Source organism: Miscanthus floridulus, chromosome 17 (genome assembly GCF_019320115.1).
Source record: "Miscanthus floridulus cultivar M001 chromosome 17, ASM1932011v1, whole genome shotgun sequence".
In the NCBI taxonomy this organism is placed as follows: Eukaryota; Viridiplantae; Streptophyta; class Magnoliopsida; order Poales; family Poaceae; genus Miscanthus; species Miscanthus floridulus.
This window is the reverse complement of record NC_089596.1, coordinates 7,565,330-7,573,637: the sequence shown is the minus strand read 5'-3', so window position 1 is coordinate 7,573,637 and position 8,308 is coordinate 7,565,330. Positions and strand designations below refer to the sequence as shown.

Sequence of the window (8,308 nt, the reverse complement as noted above, 5' to 3'; positions counted from 1 at the left end):
CAACCGATTGAGAGATCTCCATCTACCCAATCGACAAAAGCACATATGTTACTTTTTATCTTCTACCTCAAGTTCTTCCAACCTCATGTTGTACAGTGCCTCTCTCAACGAGATTTGTTGCGTTCTAGGTGGTCTTACTCATCTTAGGATACCCCCACTGTGTGTCTTCCTGATGGGTCTTCCCGAGAGGTGTTCGTTGGTTTCTCGGACGAAGAACTATCTAGCGTCAAATTGGCCTCGTCAACCCGTTGGTCGTCCTCGCCGTTTTGGTCTACTCCATTGTGTATCTAGGCTGTAAACGGCCTCAGGGCGTTCTAACCCCTAGCTGTGTGTGACATGAATCGATGTTATACGCTTGCATGCTAATCAGGCATGCAGTTACATATAATCCTTTGAAGGAAAAAAAAGGCATAGCATAGAGAATACATTTGTCTTATCGTATATATCATAGGCGCGTGTGTTTTATTTATTATATTATATATGTCGAAAACAAGTAAGGTGGATACAAGCTCGGAAAGAAGCAACATATATATTTTGTAAAGGAGTGTCTTTCATTCTTGATCATGTAGCAACAAGCACACAGCGCGCGAGGCCCCTTATGTTCAGCGAGTCCTTCCTGCGGATAAAAGCAAATAAAACAGAACTAAAACCCATGAGATAGATGTATCTACAAATTTGAGAGAGAGAGAGAGAGAGAGAGAGAGAGAGAGAGAGTCAGAGAGTTAGGACGTCTAGGGGATCTACAAACATGGTACATATATACGTACATGGTTGTGGAGAATTAGGACGTCTAGGGGATGAAGACGGGGATTAAGACATTGACTGTCATCCATAAGTTGTTGGAAGCTATTGGGGTTGAAGAATTGATGCCGATTTTGGTCCCGTCGTGTACGTCGCCGTCCAATGCAGTGAGGGCCATGGAATCATCTATGTATGGTTTTATCTGGTAGAAGCCAGCGTCCTGAGGACGAGGAGGGCTTGGCACCCACAGCTGCGTGCCGGTGCTGGAAAGAGGGGTGAATTGTGCCAGTTGCACCTGCAGGTTTTATATATACAGTATATATATTAGCATTATTATTGGACAGTCAAACAGGCCCCGTTCGGCTTACCCCATATTCGGTTTGTTTGACTTCTTTTTTCAGCCGGAACAGTATTTTTCTCCCACAATAATTCAGCCAGAACAGTGTTTTTCGGTCAGTTTGAGCCAAAATTCTGCCAGCCAAACTCAGCAACGGCAAATTATATACCCCTAGTATATATACACGTATTGTACATATGTAGTACTAGCTAGCTAGCTATATATACGTACCTGACCGCTTTGTGTTGGGCTCGTGATGGCCTGTCCCGTAGCGACGTTCACCAGCCAATACTTGTCTCCCTCTCCATCTATAAGGCTCGGCACAGGGGGGATCTTCCACCATATATATCTGTCCGTAGCAGCGTCAAAGCACAAATGTACATAGATATACATGTAGTATATGTGCATGCATGCGTATTGGAGTCATAAATCTACAGCTAGCCGAACGTGTCCAACTGTCCGTCGATCCATCGAGAGCTGTGAGCTAGCAGATCCTTACCTGTGTATTGTCCCCGTGATCGTAGTTGGCTGTGGCGAGGACAACTTCACCGTTGCCAATGGCCACGTTCAACGAGAGCTGCTTGTCACTGATGAATATCCTCACCGTCGGTGGCACATAGCCTACAGGGAAGAAGTTTGCGAATGGAAAGATCGCTACGCTTTGGCCAGCAAACAAGAGCAAGACGGCGGCCCAGGCGGCTAAGCCGGCAGCTGCGCTGTGTCTTGCCATTGCTAGTTAGCTGGATAGCTTGGAACCTTTGCTTGGATATAGAGAAAGGTGCTCTTGGGCACCACATATATAGAGACTAAGAATAGATCGAGTATCGTCCTGGTAGTAACAGTAATCTGCAACGGTATTGCATGGACGATCAGGTCCATTCGATCGATCTTCAACTGTCAGGACAGAGTACATGTTGACATATATAACTGGTGCAATTAGCTCACCTTACAATTTATCAAGCGTACAACAAGCTGTTATCATGGCGGAAAATCCAATGGATCGGAGACTATCCTCGTGGAGCGCCTATGGACACCTGCCACGAATTCACAACATGTGTGTCTACGCGTAACCATTCAGCGCACGTGACTGTTGCATAATAATTGAGGATGAGCTATTGGAAAGAAAATTTGTTACATGTATTAGACGATTATACATAGACATGTTAGGAATTTAGGCATTTTCATTATCAGTTTAATCCAGAAATATAACAGCAGCAGATTTGTGACAGCATGTATGTGCATGTGTATATTTCTTATGAACGCTACAACATGCATAGATGACATACTGATTGATACAGTAAGAATACAAAATACAGTAATCACAGAGATTAGACTATACACAGCGGAGGGTCCCATGCCGAGAGCATCGGAGGCTCCATTCGCACTAGTCGACATAGTGCGTTGCTCGAAGTCGCGGACCACAGTCGATGCAGAAAGATGCTCGCAGTGCAGTCCTACGAACGGATCACCAGGAAGAAGACGCCTTGACGTTTCAGGGAGAGGACGGATCCAAGAGCGACGCCACGGCCACGGCCCGGCCGGCGGCGGCGGCGGCGCGCGCGCGTGTGGCACGCCTTTATCCTTTTCTCAGCTTCTCAATTTAGATGAATAATTTCCAACCATATAAGCCGAATCAGCGTTCAGTCAAAATCACGTATGGTATTAAACCATACAACACTTAATGCTACGCATCATAGAGTTTTATTTAATTATTAAATATTATATGGGTCAAGCCCATATTATATCCAACAATCCCCACCAAACTCTAGGGTTTGTAATAAAGTAGTCTTAGAACCACATTTCTTTTATATACCAGTGTTTCGATGAAGACTATTAAGTTGAACATCCATCTAGAACAATAGTTTCACTCAGTCACAACTGAACAATGGACTAAGCCTTGAATTGACAGTTTTATGTGAGGTGAATGTCACTAAAGTTCTTAGCTGATACTGGGCAACAAAAGACATCTCCTCTATTTGAAGCATATAAGTCATACTTCAGTGCCTTTCATGAATATTTAGAGATCACCCAAATCTCATAGACTGTGACCAACAGTCTGACTCATATAGGTGTGTTCCTCAAAAGATATTCTGTAGGACAACATCTTTGCTTTGATAAGCCACTTGGAACACATTAAGACAAAAGCCAGCCTGCCTTACAAAAAGGAAAGATATGCATCAAAAATGAGTCTTACTAAGGATCTTTTCTTACAATTTACTACTAGCTTGTTTCACCGTCCTACTTCACGGGATCTCCGATCACATAGAACAGGTTACCACTATAGTAAATTTCAAGTGGGTCTCAAATCCATCTCTCTCGATGCACTTTCTATCACATTGCGTGACAGACCCTTAGTAAACAGATCTGTCAGATTGTTAGACGTGTGAACATAGTCCAACGCTATTACTCTGGAGTTTCTCAATTTTCTGACAGATTTTAGTCGTCTCTTAACATGCCTTGTGGACTTCATGTTATCCTTAGAACTGTTAACCTTCGTAATCACAGTCTGGTTATCACAGTTCATAGAAATAGCCGGTATGGGTTTTTCAACAACCGGTAAATCCATAAGGAGATCATGAAGCCACTCAACCTCAGATCCAACAGTGTCTAATGATGTGAGTTCTGCTTCTATTGTAGACTTCGTTAAGATAGTCTGCTTGCAAGACTTCCAGAAAACAGCGCCACCTCCAAGCGAAAACACATATCCACTTGTGGCATAAAGCTCATCAGCATCAGAAATCCAGTTGACATCACAGTAGCCTTCTAGCACTTTTGGATGTCCGGTATAACAAATACCATAGCTCATGGTCCCTTTTAAGTAGCGCATTACTCTCTCAAGAGCACGTCAGTGATCATCTCCCGGGTTTGACACAAACCGGCTCAGCTTGCATACTGCAAATGAGATGTCTGGCCTTGTTGTACTAGCAAGATACATGAGCGAACCAATGATCTGGGAATATCTCAACTGATCCCTTGCTATTCTTTGATTTTTCCTTAATATCACACTAGGGCCATAAGGTGTAGGAGCAGGTGCACAGTCACTGAACCCAAAGCGACTCAGCACATTTTCCACATAGTGGGTTTGTAACAGAGTTACCCCACCATCACCTTCTCTTAGAAGCTTGATATTAAGAATAACATCAGCCTCTCCCAAATCTTTCATCTCAAAATTATTAGTTAAAAATCCCTTCACCTCTTCGATCACTTTGAGGCTGGATCCAAAGATTAGTATGTCATCAACATATAAACACAAAATGACTCCTTCACCCCCACCATACCGATAGTACACATATTTGTCAGCTTCATTCACAACAAAGCCAGAAAATGTTAAAGTTCTGTCGAACTTCTCATGCCATTGCTTAGGAGCTTGTTTTAGTCCGTATAATGACTTTAATAATTTACACACTTTGCCTTCTTGACCATTTGCCACAAACCCATCTGGCTGATCCATATAGATCTCCTCCTCTAACTCTTCGTTTAGGAAAGCTGTCTTAACATCCATTTGATGAACGATAAGACCATAAGAGGCTGCCAGGGAAAGCAAAACTCGAATTGTGGTCAATCGGGCAACCAGTGAATAAATATCAAAGAAATCCGCACCTTCCTTTTGAGTATAACCCTTGGCCACAAGCCTTACCTTGTACCTCTCAATAGTACCATCAGGCCTAAGCTTTTTCTTAAACACCTATTTGCACTCTATAGGCTTGCACCCATAGAGACAATCAACAATTTCCCAAGTTCCATTGGACATAACAGAATCCATCTCACTCCGTACTACTTCCTTCCATAAGTCAACATCATGAGAGGAATATGCCTCTTCAATGGTCGTTGGTGTGTCATCCACAAGGTACACAATATAGTCATCACTAAAAGACTTTGCAGTCCTCTATCTCTTGCTTTTCCTGGTGGCTGTAGTGTCATCCTCCTTAGGATTTTGCACATAGGGTTTCTCAATTTGTTCTATCGGAGTAAAATTTTCATGCTCATGGGGAATTATAAATTCATGACCAGTTGTGCTAGGTGCATTTTTCATGGGAAACTCATTCTAAAAAAATATAGCGTCTCTAGATTCTATGATTGTATCAACAGCCATCTCAGGGATACTAGAGTTTATAAATAGAAATCTATAACCCACGCTGTGAATAGCATAACCAAGAAAGACACCATAAACAGTCTTTGGTCCAAGCTTTCGCTTTTTTGTTTATTGGCACATTCACTTTTGCCAAACAACCCTAAGTTCGTAGGTAAGAGAGATTTAATCTCTTCTTCTCCCATTCCTCGAATGGTGTGATTTCTTTGTTCTTTGTGGGCACTCTATTCAGGACATGACATGCTGTCAAAATAGCCTCACCCCACCATTCCTTAGATAGTCCCGCAGTCTCCAACATGGCATTAACCAAATCAGTTAGAGTGTGGTTCTTTCTCTCTGCAATCCCATTGGACTGTGGTGAGTATGGTGGCATCCTCTCATGAATAATTCCATGCACCACGCAAAACTCAGAAAATTCATTTGAGAAATATTCTCCCCCGCGATCGGACCGCAAACGCTTGATTTTCTTCTCAGGTTGATTTTCTACCTCAGCTTTATAGACCTTAAAATAATGCAACGCTTCATCTTTTGTTTTTAATAAATACACGTAGCAAAATCTAGTGCAATCATCTATAAATATCATGAAGTATTGTCTACCGCCTTTAGTCAATTCGCCATTCATTTCGCATAAATCAGAATGAACGAGTTCTAATGGTGCCAAGTTCCTCGCCTCCGCAGCCTTGTGAGGCTTGCGCGGTTGCTTTGATTGCACACACACCTGGCACTTAGAATCTTTGACTAAGTTAAATTTTGGAATTAAATTCAGATTTGCAAGCCACGGGAGACAGCCAAAATTAATGTGACAATGTCGTGAATGCCATATATTCGACTCATCCGAAACAATAACATTGTTCACTACTTTATTACACACATCACTAAGCAAAGATAAGCGGAACAAGCCTCCGCAATCATAACCTTTTCCAACAAATGTTCCATGTCTCGACACAACACATTTATTGGACTCAAGCACAATTTTAAAGCCATCGCGACACATCTGAGAAGCGCTAACAAGATTCTTCTTGATGGAGGGGACATGCTGCACGTTCCTTAATAGCACCGTCTTTCCCGAAGTAAACTTCAGAACGACCGTACCAGCACCAAGAACACGCGCATGCGAACCGTTTCCCATCAGCACCAAGAAACATCAGCACACACATGAATATTAGCACCACTGTCCATCCACCACTCAGGTGAAAGACAAATTGAAAGAACAAAGGGTAAAGAATTACCATACCCAGATGTTCCTCCTCCAGTCTCGCTAATGACCACATTTGCTGATTTCTTTTCTTGCTTGTATTTACGGTCTGGGCACGCACTTGCCCAATGCTCATCACTCTCGCAAACAAAGCATCCTCCACCTTTCCTGTTGTTTTTCTTCTTAAACTGTGTGGTCTACTTATGCTTTGCATTGTTGTTCTCTTGCATGTTCTTCTTCTTTTTATTACGAGATGCAAATGAGTTTTTCTTCTGCACCATATTGGCAGCAGAAGACTCAATTCCTTTTCCACGGTTGTCTTTTGCTCTCAACATCAAGAGATCCAATAAGCTCAGCCACACTAAACTCTTATCTCTTGTGTTTTAGAGAAGTAGCAAAATCCCTCCAAGAAGGTGGCAACTTAGTGATTATACCGCCGGCCACAAACTTATCGGGCAACAAACATGGGAAATATTCTAGTTCCTTTGCCAGCACCTGTATCTCATGAGCCTGTTCGACCACAGAACGGTTTTCAACCATTTTATAGTCATACAGCTGCTCCATAAGGTACAGCTCACTACCAGCATCAGAAACCCCAAACTTTGCCTCAAGAGCATCCCATAATTCTTTGCCTAATGTGCAAGATATGTAGTTTTTCTCATACTTGGGATGAAGTGCACTAATCATGGTGCCTCGAAACAGGTTATCGGCGGCCAAGAACTTTCGCTCCTCCTCAGGAGTAAAATGTTCAGGCTTCCCCTGTGCGGTGTGATAGCAGTTCATCGCAGTCAACCACAATACCATCTTTGTAATACCACAGACAAAAATTAGTGTCAGACAACGGTCGCTAAAGGAGAACAATAACGACGAACGATTGATCAGTACAAATTTCTAACAGATCATCGACCGCTATTTCCACTTATACCGACTTTTCATCGGTTGGTAGATATATTTAGAATTGACGTCGGAGGATTGGTTGGTAAAAATACATATTGGAGTTGATCGAACCATCAGTCGGTATAGCCCATTTTTCTTTTGGTGCCTTTGGCCTAGGCCACACGTGCACGAACTATTTTCAGTTGCCCACCCATCATTCTCTGTGCGGAAGCTTATCTTATCTCCTTGCTGCCACCATCGACACATTTTGGCTTCCGGCACACAGTTGCTATATCATTAGCCGGTATAGCATTATAGCGACCGATCATCAGTCGGTATAGCATTATTGGATGTGGTATAGTGCTTGAGGACAGTGAAAGCATCTAGGCCCCTAGTTGGGTTTTGGTGATTAATGACAATACAAGATTACTATGACTAACGTGTGTTTTGTAGAGGCAATTAAGTTAGGTCATGGTAATGGAGATTAATTGGGCAATCGAGGTGGTCATGCCCCTACGATGGAAATCGTTTCGGTTTTCAAAGGATGGACGACAAGGTTAAGGATGACTAGTTCTGAGTGTCGATTGGAGTTGAAGAGACACTTAGAGTAGTTTATGACTTTGTTTTTCCTTTGGCCGTACTATTAAGGGGGGTATGGACGGGTAGCATGACCTTGATGGGTCTAGTGAGTTAGGTGTGGTGCACACTTGTCAAAACTAGCACTAGGTAGCTCCTACATATGCCTAAGATCCTTTAGAGCGAACTTCATTCACATATGATCGAGAGTTTGAAGCGAATGGAGGGTCAAATGCTGACCGGAGGCTGGCTCCGGTGCGACCGGACGCTGGCCGCAGGGTCCGGTCAGTTCATTTGACCAAGAAGATTGCGTCTGGCACGACCGGACGCTGGAGTGGTCAAGTGACCGGATGCTGAGGTCCAGCGTCCGATCGACTCTAGTAAGGTTCTAGAAGAGAATATCTGCGACCAGACGTGTCTGGTCAGTACTGACCGGACCCTGAGGGTTTAGCATCCGGTCGAGTACAGTAAGGTTCCAGTGAGGGTTTAATGC

At 43.2% G+C, this 8,308-nt stretch overlaps 1 long non-coding RNA gene across 1 annotated transcript; it reads right to left on the bottom strand.

Annotated features, from left to right (window-relative positions):
- Nucleotides 1-441: 441 nt before the first annotated feature.
- On the bottom strand, nt 442-1,448 carry LOC136514764 (uncharacterized). The gene is made up of 3 exons (XR_010773852.1): nt 1,310-1,448; nt 768-1,036; nt 442-616 (listed from the first exon to the last, which is right to left on the bottom strand). It is a non-coding gene; the product is annotated as an uncharacterized lncRNA (long non-coding RNA).
- Nucleotides 1,449-8,308: the final 6,860 nt, after the last annotated feature.